The following is a 14309-nucleotide window of genomic DNA, read 5'->3' as shown; positions in this document are numbered from 1 at the left end:
ACAGCTTAAAGGTTGGAGGAGATTAATTTTTCCAAGTGAATGTGTTTCTTAGCTAAATATGTTATCATAATCAATAATCTGCATTTTTTTCTCATCTAAATGGAGACCAGGCATTACATTTAATAAATATAAACAGGAGTTAAAATCCAATTCTGTCTCCAAAACTGATTTGGTGAGAGCGAATCTAACTCCATTTCAACAGGTTGCATTGGCAAAGTATATGCATAATTATTGCTTCTATAGTTTTACATCTACAAGTTAATAAATTGTCTATGTAATTTTATGCATCTTTATAGGCGTAAGATATAAAAGTTAGCTTCCTTAATTTTATTAGAAGTTGAGAAGTGAGAGTTCTGTCTCTCCAGTGACCAAGGGCCTCATTTATAAAACAGTGTGTAGGATTCATACTAAAGTGTACGTGTGCATGGTAGATTTATAAAACATTGCACACACACAATTGAAGGCAATGTTCCCTTTATAAATCACAGTCCACCTGGAAACTTGCATACTTGAATCTGTCTCATATTCCACCCTCCACACACCCACATTCAACCATAAATGATTAATGCAAACATCATGCATATTAAATGATCCTGCTGACCAATAGGTTTTCCTGCTGAGTCGTGGCATTAAACAATGAAAAGAAGCAAAACTCTCTGTTGGGATTAATCTGCCTGAGACGTGGCACCACTAAATGTTGTGCCTTTGGGCATCCAATACATTTGGCTATCAGAAAAATAACCCTAACCCTGAGTTTATATAATTCTCACTGGTTCTGAGCTAAAGGTACACTTTTGAAATTTCATGACATCTTTAAGTGTATTTTTAACACCAAATTGTGTCACTGACTGTGTTTGTGTATAGGTGAATGTAAAACTGTACAATAAAAGGCTTTGAGTGCTCATCAGGGCTAGAAAGGCGCTATATAGATACAGGCTATTACCATACACCAAGAATGTTCATTTTTAACATTCGGAGTGTTGTTCCATGTCATCTACAATCAGTATGAACACTATCATGTATGTCACCTCTATCCATTTATGCAAGCCTAACTGTGTTGGCTCACAAGACTTAACAGCGAATAAGTGTAATAAATAATTAAAACAAACTATCAATTTAACTCTTTATTCTAGTACCATTAATACTGGCCAAGCACAACTTGAAAAAGTCAATCAATCATATTTTATTTGTATAGCCCATCTTCACAATTTGTATCATAGGGCTTTAACAAGGTGTGACATCATCTGCCCTTAACCCTCAACAAGAGTAAGGAAAAACTACCAAAAAACCCTAAAAAAAAATCTAGCCAGGGAAAAATAATGTAAAAACCTCACGGAGAGTGACATGTGAGGGATCCCTCTCCCAGAAGGGACAGAAGTGCAATAGATGCCATGACATCTTTAAGTGTATTTTTAACACCAAATTGTGTCACTGACTGTGTTTGTGTATAGGTGAATGTAAAACTGTACAATAAAAGGCATTGAGTGCTCATCAGGGCTAGAAAGGCGCTATAGACATACAGGCTATTACCATACACCAAGAATGTTCATTTTAAACATTCAGAGTGTTGTTCCATGACATCTACAATCAGTATGAACACTATCATGTATGTCCCCTCTATCCATTTATGCAAGCCTAACTGTGTTGGCTCACAAGACTTAACAGCGAATAAGTGTAATAAATAATTAAAACAAACTATCAGTTTAACTCTTTATTCTAGCACCAATAATACTGGCCAAGCACAACTTGAAAAAGTCAATCAATCATATTTTATTTGTATAGCCCATCTTCACAATTTGTCTCATAGGGCTTTAACAAGGTGTGACATCCTCTGCCCTTAACCCTCAATAAGAGTAAGGAAAAACTACCAAAAAACCCTAAAAAAAAACCTAGCCGGGGAAAAATAATGTAGAAACCTCAGGGAGAGCCACATGTGAGAGATCCCTCTCCCAGAAGGGACAGAAGTGCAATAGATAGATAGATGCCACGTGCAATGGAGAACGTCATAAAAATAAGAATGATTACAGCATTGGTTGGAGTAAATAGTTTGTAGCATGATGGAAGGTAAATTAATTGAGGAATTATTTTCAGTAATGGTAGAGTATCTGAGTTGACATATTGTACATATGAAGCAGTCTTGTTGTAGTCATAGTCCACGATCAGCTGCCACTATGATCAGGATACACCATTATAGTCTATCATCATGATCCCCTACCACAATCAGGATCCACCATTATAGTCTATCATCATGATCCCCTACCACAATCAGGATCCACCATCAGCTGCCACCTTAATCATGGTCCACCACTACGACCAGATGCAAGCATGATACAGGATCTGCCATTACCATCATGATCAGTCAGCATGATACAGGATCTGCCATTACCATCATGATCAGTCAGCACGATACAGGATCCACCATTTTGATCACGATCTCTGATTCGTGATCCATCATCATAATCCATGATGTGGCCGCAGTCGCGGCCCTGGATCTGCGAACGATAAGGCACAGGGTCTCTGGGGAAGAAGTCAAGATCAAAAGTCAAAAGTCAGGTCTGAACCCAGAGGATCCCAACAACTACCAGTCGATATCTATCCTTTCCTCATAACAATCCTGGAAAAAGCAGTCGCCGCCCAACTCCACCAGCACATGTCCAACTATGAGCTCTATGAACCCCTTCAATCCAGTTTCAGAACCACCACAGCACAGAGACAGCCCTCATCAAAATCACCAACAACATCCTGACTCAGGCAACATCACTATCCTCATCCTTCCTTGACCTCTTTGCTGCCTTCAACACAGTCTCCCGTACCATCCTCCTCTACCGCCTATCCAAACACCTCAGCCTTACTGGAACAGCTCTCACCTGGTTCCAATCTAACCTCTCCAACACGAGAAGGTTCATTATCATCAAAGGTTATGGCTCCACTCCAGCCCCAGTCAACCAAGGTGTGCTGCAAGGCTCAGTGCTGGGCCCCCTTCCTTTCACCATCTGGCTGGTCTCTATTCAAGGTAAGATCACAACTGACCAGGACCTCCACCCCCCTCCTTTATAGCGGCTGGGTCCTACCAAGAATAATCATTTTTCCAAAAAGGGACATTACACTTGGCACACAAAACATCTTAACATTTTCTACTTCATAACAAAATGTACCAAACACGTTAAGGTCCAGAAGAGGTGCATGAGTGGGCCACTAAGGATATGGAACAATTTTTTTTTCAAAACAGAGTTGACTTATGGTTAAAAGTTCGCAAGGGAAAGTGAGTAAAGATGCGGTTGATGAATCCAACAGAAAACTGCTGGTGAAACCTGTAAATTGGAGGCGAGGTATCAGTCTGGAAGGTATGGGGGGAGCCAACAGACAGGCAAAAACTGCAATGCTGTGAATTGGCCAGAGTGGGGAGAGTAAGATGGATTGGAAAGCTGTCAAAGATTTGGTCATACTGCTATGGCATGTAAAGGAAAAAGAAGATGCGGATTCAAGATACACAAATGAAGAACAACACATTAAACAATAACAACCAAAAGAGGGCAAAGTATGGATTTATTCAAAGAAACTAGTCACTTTTATAGCAGGAGTCATACATGTTAAAGTGGAAACAAAATCAAAAATGAAAAGAATACAAATATTAGTAAAAGCACCTGCAAATCTCTGAACATTAATGAACTGACTTGGGGGAGGTGAGACAAAATCTCAGTGCACACGTAAGCCAAGAAGCAGCATGGGTTGGATAAAACATGGCTTTAATATTATAATTGACTGCAAGGAGTTTGATGGCAAATGGACAAACACTTAAAAACTTTATTTATCAATTATCCAAACATTATTTGTGTGCAAGAAACATGGTTGAAACCAAATCTGGATTTTAGAATCCTCAATTATACTGTGGGAAGGTGTGATAGGGTGGAGGGGATAGGAGGAGGGTGCACTACATTTATCAAGGAAAATATGCCATTCAGAGTTGTCAGTAAGGGGAAAGAATAAAAATATAGAGTGGTAGAAATATGAAAGTGAAAATGAAGTGACAGTTTAACATCATAAACTTCTATAAACTATGCAGGAAACTAGAAGGATAGATGTACACACAGGTAGCACTTCTGTGCACTAGAAGTGCACTTCAGCACTAGATTTGACAAGTGGGGTGGTAGGGTAATGTGAGTGGGAAGTATGGGAAGACTCAACAATATAAAGTGACTGTGGTGGCAAGGTGTGGTTAGGGCGCCAGCTGCTGGATGACAGGGAGGAGTGGCTCAGCTGGCGATCGGACAGCTGTACAGAATCAGGTAATCACTCAATAAGAGCATGCTGGTAACCTGGTTCTGGTCTCTTGCAGTAGGCTGGGTTCCTGAAGCCGGAGCAGACGCCAGTATGTGTGTGGGCTTGTGTGGATCCAGAGACCCAAGTTTATGTGTTCTTATAAACCCAATAAACGACTGCGAAACGCCATTCTCTCCTCCCGTCTTTACCTTGAGTGAGCCGAGTATCCCCACAGTGACCATTACTTAATATTCAGTTATGGTAAATAGTTTGTATTTATATAGCGCTTTTCTAGTCTTGATGACCACTCAAAGCCCTTTACAGTACAGTTTTCTATTCACACACACATTCATACATTTTTTGTTCTAGGAGGGGCAATTCGGGGTTCAGTATCTTGCCCAAGGACACTATGGGGATTGAGCTGCCGACCTTGCTGGTTGGAAGATGACAACTCTACCCCTCAACCACAGCCACCCCGTAATATATACATATGCCAGGAAATAAAGGTAGAAGAAAGAGAAGTAAAGTGGATATTTAGTAAAGCTAAATGGGATCCATTTCCGTACTTTTATGAGAGTGGAAATGGAGACATAGACCTAAATCAAGAGATAGAAAAAGTGGAAGAAAAGTTTGGAGAAACTGAACTAAAAGCAATAGAGTTATCAGTTCCTAGAAGCAAAGAAAAAATGAATAGGAAAGCAGTCCCATGGTGGACAGAGGAGTGTAGTAGAGCCACTAAAGAAAGAAACATAGTTTTTTTAAAGAATTAAAGAGAGCCCACAATTTACAAAAGCTAATTGAATATAAAAGGGCGCATGCTCAAGTAAGGAAAGTTGTGAAGAAAGCAAAGAGAAAATTTGAGAGAATTCTGTAATAACATAGGCAGCTCAATTCTTATAAGCAATGTATGGGGAATGATCAAAAAGATGACGGGAATCCGAACAGTGTGGCAGTACCCAATATTAAAAGTTGGAGAGAAAACAGCAATAACAAATTAAGACAAGGCAGAAATAATGGCTTTTGAGAAGAGAAAGTAAAGTGGTGTGATGGATGGCACCTTTTACTTTATGAGAAATGAGGAGAACCATAGGAAAATCTGACTTAACATCTCCAGGGAATTGTCACGGTTATGGTAGTATTTTGTCACATTATGGTATTTTCTGTCATGGGTATTGTATTTTGTCACGGGTATGGTGTTTTCTGTCATGGTTATTGTATTTTTGTCCTCTTGTATAAATAGTGTTTTCAGTTCAAGTTTAAACAGTGTTTTTGTTACTTTTTGAATCCATGTTTTAAGTTTGTTCATTGTTCCTCTGTTTCCTGTTTTATTTTGTAGTCCCTGCTCGTGTGTTTTTCCCATTTGACTTCCTGCCCTCATCATGATCATCTGTTTGTCTTGTGCCACCTGTCCTGTCCCCAGTACGGAATTTGTCACAAGTACCATCTGATTTCCTCCACCACTGACACTGAGGGACTGGGCTTGGGGTGCTCTCAGAATCGCCCTTTGTGCTTTATTTTTGATGATGTTGATTTGCCAAATTTACTTTACCGTACATGTATCTTTCACAGCAACAGCCTCTTATTGGGACTTTATGGGTGACTTTTCCAGCGCCTCTGAACCATCGACTGTGTGCCCGAACACTCGTTTCCCACACATTTCCACTGAACATATTTATTTATATGTTATACAACACGTTATTGTGAAATTTAAACACATAAATACTTAACATAATATATAATTAATCATAGCTACTGATTTTTAAAAAACTGATTTAAAAAATAAATAAAACACTCTCCACAAGGAGTGGCCTCTATTGACCAAGCGCCATTGTGTTTTAGTGTATGGACTTTTAGAGAGAAATGATTAATTAACAAAAAAGTTTTAAAAAAATCTTAACCATAAGTTTATCAGGCTCTTTATGGGGCCCAAGTCAATTGCAGACCTTTGTCTAATGTTAATAATAATAATTCTAAATTCAAATGTCATTAAAAAATGGTCAGACAGAAGAGGGTTCTGTTGAGTGAAACCAATCTTGTCTATTATTGATTTGAAAGCTGAACTCAGGCTGTCGTTGGCAACATCTACATGAATGTTGAAATCACCTACTGTAATGGTTTTACCTGTCCAGAGAATTCTGATAAAAATTCTGAATAAGGGGCAGGCGGACGATATATGATAACTAGATGAATTGGTTTATGTGATTTCAGTCTTGGATGGATGAGGCTGATTATCAGATTTTCAAAGTAGTTCTAACTTTCTTTCAGTCCAGGGTTCATAGATAAATCAGGTTTAGAGATTGCTGCAACCGCTCCACCTCTGCCTATGCTTCTAGGAATATGAGTTTGAGATTAGTATGGGTGACATGATATAGACATAGTAGACTGATTTGATGATCGGTAATCAGATGATTAATAAGTAAGGATTTTGGATTGAGTGACCTGATATTTAATAAACTCCATTTTATACTCTTGTTTTTTGTTACTGATATATTGGTTGTGTTAACTTTTATTAGGTTTGAATGTATTACTCTTCTCCTGTTTACTTTTGATTTCATGAATTTAGGTGGTCGGGGGGCAGAAACAGTTTCTATAGGATATTGTAAGGGTGACTGCTCAAATAGAAGCGCAGAGAAGCGTGTAAGACTCTGCCTCCTGGTCTCAACTCTGGATTGTCACGGTATGGACTGTCTAACAAACTTTGTCATGTTTCTAGATATGAGAGTTGCTCCATCCCAAGTGGGATGAATACAATCTCTTCTAATCAGACCAGGTTTCTACCAAAAAGTTCACCAATTATCTACGAAGCCCAAGTTGTTATTTGGACACCACCTCGACAGCCAGCGATGAAAGGATGACCTATGGCTGTGTAGTATAATTTTTGGTCATTAAACCATGTCACATATGAATGTCCCTATATACCTTTAAAAATCTGCACAACAAACTAAGGTATGATTGAAACATGATTTACTACTGATTACAATAAGTTTGTGAAAGAAATTACGAATCAAACCATATATTCTGTGTGTAACAAACAGTATGAGCTGATTGTATAACTTGTGTGAAGAAATATTAATCTTTTTAAAAAGGCAGTCTGACCGAATTGAAACATAATGGTGTCAAATGTAAGCACAATATCTTTTTAAAAAATAGTAAGCTGATTAAACAAAAGATAATGGTGTCAAATGTAAGCACAATATCTTTTTAAAAAATAGTAAGCTGATTAAACAAAAGATAATGGTTTCAAATGTAAGCACAATATCTTTTAGTAAGCTTATTAAACAAAAGATAATGGTGTCAAGAATAAGCAAAGCTGTTTAAAAGTAAAATAGACAAGCCTGGGCATGTCTGGGCAAAACCAGTGTAAGATCCCAACATGCCCAGTGGAAATTTCCAGAGCTAGAAAATTGACCAATGAAATGTTGACAAGTGTGGCCACGATAAAACGATAGACCAATGACCTGCTGACAGGTGTGGCCTCGAAATAATGATAACCAATGAAATGCCGACAGGTGTGGTCTCTAAAGGGTTTATAAGAAAACACCACACTACTGTTAGGCAGAGTTCTTCTCTGGTGAAGCTCCGGCTCGCTACTGAATGCTCTCTGGTTTTTTGTCGACAATAAACTCTGCTGCTTTTAAGTTGACTGCTTTTTATTCGACTGAATTTTTGGCCTTTAGACCACGAGTGAAACTTAGTTTTCACCACAACAGCTGGACATGTCATCGCTGGTCATATTAGGCAGAGGTCCAAAGAAAATTACGGAGTCCAACATTGTCTTTGCATATGTACACACCAAATCAATATAGATTTTTGTGACCTCCTGTAGACGGAGGTCATTACTGCCGACATGAATAACAGTCTTACTGTACTTACGCTTACCCGTAGCCAGCAGTTTTAAATATGACTTTAAATATGACTGAACTTCACGTTTCTGAGTGGGGAAAATTTATTAGAGACGCGAACAGGTTGGTGGTGAACCAGTTGGTGGTGAACCGGTTTGGTGGTGAACCGGGGGCTTCGATTTCGGACTACGCTTCTTATTTCACACAGTCACCCAGCCGACCTGGCTTCCTGGCTGCTCGGGAGCTACTGGAGAAGCTACAGCTACTTGGCTCGCACCGTATACCTATACCATTGTGCAGAGCAGCGATTCAAAATGGCTAATCCTCACCTCCATACTGGCGAATATGCTACTTTTAATACACATACCGTTATCGCTAAAGGACGCAGAGGAGTAACTAAACATCAAGCACACTGAGCAGGAGAGAGCAGGGGAGTGAGAGGGAGAAGCCATCATTAGCTGCTAAAGTTAAGTTGCTAAGCTAACACCAGACATGAGTAGTGTGTAAATCACTGTGAATTAGCGAACAAGTCCTTAAAAGAGGGAGAGGTTTGTGTAAAGAACAATACAACTGTGAATATGACTCCAAATCAGCTTCAGTGAGTCAGATAGTAGCAGAATTGAGAGATACGAAGAGGAGAAGAGATTGATACACAAACACCAGCTTACAGCGGATGTGACACAATATGCTAATCACAATATGTCAGACAGTATCAGTTCAGTAGCAATTTCTTCCAAATCACTAACAATTGTAGAAAATATGCTATTTGCCATACCACCTCCTTTGTTTAGCATCAATTGAAGGGCAAATATTATTTGTATTTTCTTTGTTAAGACCATATCCATTGTCCTCAAAACACCAAACCTCTGTGCTCTGCATGACACTTTTGTATTATCTTGTCAACTGTGAAAATATTCTTGAACCTGGTGCAAGGATAGTAACTGTGATCAATTCTTAAAGGGCCCATATAGTGTAAAATACATTTCCTTGGCTTTTACTATCCATAATTACTTGGAGGGGGTCAGTCGGTACCCTCAAAATATTAAAACAGTCAGTCCGCGGAAATTTTCACTCCATTCCAAGAAATATGTCTTTGAAATGGCTCGTTTCAAACTCCCAAGGTAGGATAACGTCAGCTACTCTTGCACTCTTCTCTCAGCCCCACCCAGCCGGTACCAGTCCAGCCTCCAAACCCACCAACCCGCTCCCAGCCACCACCTCTCCTCCCCTTCACACCGATCACAACACCAGGTAAACATGTTGCTGTGCTGGCAGCATGTTAGCTACCACAGGCTAACCACAATAAACAACACTGAAGAAACACTGCAGTGTGTTGGGATGCAAGGAAGAGAATGTGTCTGTGCACATTCCTCCTAAGAACTTTACCACTCGAAACCAGCAGTTACGCTTTACTTTATCTGACATGAAGGAGACTTTCAGGAGTCTGGTGCATTTCACCCCAGACTCTCAACCTACAACACCTCAAGGATACAACATTCCACACTGCACATCCTGGTGCAAGATCATCAACCTGTAAGTAAACAAATTATCTGTGTGTCGTATCTCACAAAGAAGGAAGCAGTGGCCAATACACTCTTTACTCTTGTTGTGATTTTTTAATGCTAACAAGTGCGTTGCGTTAGTACACAGAGCAGCCTCAATTTATCTATCAATTAATCCTAAACATAAACTGCTACAACTCATTTGAAAGTCTTTTATTTATTTTTCTCAGTATTTTTATTGAAAATATGGCACAGGGGATACATATAAAATACATTTTTAACAGAGAGAATCATTGTTAAGGCCTCTAGAAACAATTGATGGTAAAATCAGAGGTACTACGTGTCTCACTGGGTCCAGTGAAAAATATGCTATACTTTCTAAGTTTACTTGTTTTATTTTTTTTTAACAGATGTCTTTGAACTCTACGACAAATTAGTAACTAAGATCAGGAAAAAATAATAAGAAAATAAAGACCTAACACAAAATAAAATAAAAATAATAAAACTAGAAAATCTCTCCCGCAGAGACATTTTGAATGGGTGCCTTGTGCTCGTTCCCGACACTCGCACAGAGAGACATTTCCTTTAAGAGGAAGGACAGAGAGAGAGTGGACCAATTTCAGAGAGAGAGAGAGAGAGAGAGACTGTACCAGTTCAAGAGGAAGGACAGAGACCCTGGGAGAGAGAGAGAGAGACAGTGTGAGCTAAAGACATTTCCAAAAGCTGCTTGATTTTATAATCATGCATGATCCAGGTCGGTGACAGAGAGACTTGACCAATTTCAGAGACCGAGAGAAACCATGTTAAAAGGTCTTATCACCATCCATGGCATTTAATCTTAAAAATTCAGCCTCTTTCAGGCTTCCTGGGAACATCCTGTAACTATTTGTGGATTTTATTTTGATAATCCAGACTCTTTTGGGCTTCCTGGTAAGGTCTTGTCATCATCCAGGACTTTTATTTTGAAAAACGAGCATCTTTTAGGCTTCCTGGAAACATTCTGTAACTATTTGGGCATTTTATTTTGAAGGTCCAGTATTTTTTAGACTATCTAGGGACATCCTGTAACTATTTGGGCATTTTATTTTGAAACTCCATCATCTTATATGCTTCCTGGGACAATTCTGTAACTATTTGGGAATTTTATTTTGAAGGTACAGCATCTTTCAGGCTTCCTGGGAACATTCTGTAACTATTTGGGAGTTTTATTTTGAAAATCCACTCTTTTTCCGGCTCCCTGGAAACATTCTGTAGCTATTTGGTCATTTTATTTTGAAGGTCCAGCGTTTTTGAGACTTCCTTGGGTTATCCTGTAACTATTTGGGCATTTTATTTTGAAAATCCAGCGTCTTTCAGGCTTCCTGGGAACATTCTGTAACTATTCGGGAGTTTTATTTTGAAAGTCCAGCGTTTTTAGACTTCCCAAGGGACATCCTGTAACTATTTGGGGATTTTATTTTTAAAATCCAGCATCTGTCAGGCTTCCTGGGAACATCCCGTTACTGTCTGGGGCTTTTATTTTGAAAATCCAGCATCTTTTATGCTTCCTGGGAATATTTTGTAACCATCTGGGGGTTTTATTTTGAAAAACCAGGCTCATTACATGTTTCCTAGTAACATTCTATTATAATGGGGGGGGGGCTTATTTTCAAAATAAAGGCTCTGTACAGATTTCCTGGTAACATTCAGTTACTATTGTGGGGGCTAATTTTCAGAATAAAGGCTCTGTACAGACTTCCTGATAACATTCTATTACTATGGGGGGCTTATTTATTTTCAAAATAAAGGCTCTGTACAGACTTCCAATAGTAACTTCCAGTTACTATTGGGGGGGGCTTATTTTCAAAATAAAGGCTCATTACTCATTATGGGTAGGGTGGGGGGGCTTATTTATATGCTTAAACATAGGCTCTGTACATGTTTCCTTGTAATATGGGGGGGTGGGGGGGCTCATTTTCAAAATAAAGGCCCATTACATGTTCCTGGTAATATCTAGTTACTATGGGGGGGTGGGGGGGCTTATTTGTACTTTTATTTAAATTTTCAAAATTTAGCAAAAACCACCGCCCTCACTCGGTCTTGAACCCAGACTTACGTCACATGATGCAAGTACCTTAACCACTAGGCCAAAGCAGAGCATGGTGAAAATTTTGAATTTAGTAAATTTAAAGAGGAGACTTTCCCTCTGTCAGTCTATGGGGTTGCTATGGTTACTCACTGATTAGATGAGGAACACCTGTTGTCTCCTCACGTTCGAGACCTGAACAGGCTTCAGACCACCCCCTTTTTCCAAAAATTAACATGGGAGTCAATGGAGAGGTGAGACCGGAAAAGATTTTTCAAAAAAATGTTCAAGCCTAAACTACTGCACCAACAGATGTCAGAGTGACATGTGTGCGTTGGAAACAATCTCTATTTTCACCAGATGTAAAAATCATGTCTGTCGGACTCCGTTTGTGGCTAAAAGAAGTGTTTAAAGACAAAAAAAGTAGCTGAAAAACGCCCGTTTTTGCCCTCTCGCTCTTTTGGGCGTTAGACCTTGAGTCCCATTCGTCAGTTTTGGCCGCGTTTTCGCGATTTTTGAGCGAATTATTGGACGAAATTCTTAGAAAAGTCATAGCACACCATTCGACGTAATTCCGCATGTATTTTTATAGGTCTCAAGTATGTGCGATGAAATCTGTGGGAGGAGTAGCAGGACGAAAAAATGACGGAAGAAGAACGAAGAATAATATCCCTGGAATCCTCGAGGAATAATAATATAAGTGCCAATGCATTGCATGGGGCGGAGCCCCCAGCTGGCAAGGCACCCATAATAAATAAAAAGAAGAAGAGGGGTGGGGTAGGGTGGGGTCCAGGGCCCATCAATCAGGTTGCAGACAAGGAAGAGAGTTGAAGAATGTTAAGAGAGATTGCCACTTATTAAAGAGCTTATCAAAATTACCTCACATTGCATATTTAATCTTCTCTAGTTTAAGAAAAGACATGACCTCACTGAGCCATTGAGAACTGGAGGGAGCTCTAGTGGACTTCCAGTGAAACAGAAGATGGCGTCTTGCAAGTAAAGAGGTAAAGGCCAGAATGTCTAGTTGCATGGAGGTATATTGGCTATAATCTTCAGGAAGCCCAAATATAGCAATGTGGGGAGAAACTGTTATAGCAGGGGTTATCAAAATTTTGATAGCTGAGGGCCAATTTAGGAACTCATCATTGGCCGCTGAAGGAAAAAAAATATTGAAAAAACAGAAAAATCCCATTTGTAATAATTTTAAATCACCAGGTTGCATTTCTACAGTTTACACTTCAATCAATCAATCAAACTTTATTTGTATAGCACTTTTCTAAAAAAAAAATGCAACAAAAAGTGCTTCACATAAAAACATAAGAACAAGCAAACACCCTCCGCCCGTCCCTAACCCTCCCCTGACCCTCCATCCCACCCATCCCATTATAAACAAAGCACATACTATGGATTTATATGTATATATATATAAATAGACAAATAAATAAAAGAAAATATTAAAAAAAAAACATATTGGTATGCATCCAATAATGTGCAATAAACACATTTTAATTCATAAATGAGCCTAAACCTGGCGAAACTTGAACATTGTAATGCACACCAAAATCTGGTCAAATTTAGGATATAACAGTCCACAGTGTGCAGTCCATTTCAGAATATACAGTATGTATAAAGCTATTTACAACAGTCAGTCTCAGTGTGCCTTGCTTCCTGTCTTATCATCAGCAGGGACCTTATTCAGGAGCAATTCTAGCTACCAAAGCACCACAGGAAAACCTGCAGAGACAGACAGACAGAGACACAGACAGAGACATAGACGGACAGACACAGACAAACAGACAGACAGACAGACACACACAGAGCAGGGAGGGGGAGAAAGAGAGAGAGAGAGAGACTTTTAAAGTAGAAGCTTACCAAACAAGTCGTCATCATCATCAATATCTATCATTGCCTATCATCAATAAGCTTGTCATTAAGTCACACTGACTATTTGTTACTAGTTCAACATACCTTTTTTTATTGGCATGGGATTTGTGCTGCTCTGGCCTCTGAGCTCTCCTGCAGGTCGATGAGCTGAAACTGCATTTCTTCAGGCTCTTCCTCAGGGACACATGAGAAAGGATTTTGGAAGAGGTAGAATGACTTCTCGTGGTCCCTGAAGTCGGAGAAGAAGTGGTCAAAATCCTCTTTGAGTTTTTTTTACGAGGTTATGGTTCTTGTCTGAATGCAGGTGACATAATACATGGCGCCCATCTGTGCCTGTGTCACCTGCCAGCGCCTTGCAGGCGGGAAAATGGGTTAGATCTCCCTGTTTGAGGTGTCCCTGCAGCAGTTGAAGTTTTCACTGGAAAGCTCTGATGTTGTCAAATAGTGTGGAAATAATAATAATAATAATACATTTTATTTGGAGGCGCCTTTCACGTCACCCAAGGTCACCTTACAAAGAAAATACATATAAAATAAAAGATTAAATATTCATAAACAACGTTAAAAAAAAAACATCAACATAAAAACATAAAAACAAGTGAATTGCACAGTGTCATGTTACAGGGAGTATGCTAGTTTAAACAGGTGGGTTTTGAGTTGGGACTTGAATGATGTGATGGAGTCTGACTGTGTTATGTTATGTGGGGGGAGGGAGTTCCAGAGCCTGGGTGCTGAGCAGCTGAAGGCCCTGGCACC

This window comes from Paralichthys olivaceus, chromosome 11, assembly GCF_024713975.1.
Source record: "Paralichthys olivaceus isolate ysfri-2021 chromosome 11, ASM2471397v2, whole genome shotgun sequence".
NCBI lineage: Eukaryota > Metazoa > Chordata > Actinopteri > Pleuronectiformes > Paralichthyidae > Paralichthys > Paralichthys olivaceus.
Note: the sequence above shows the minus strand (reverse complement) of the source record.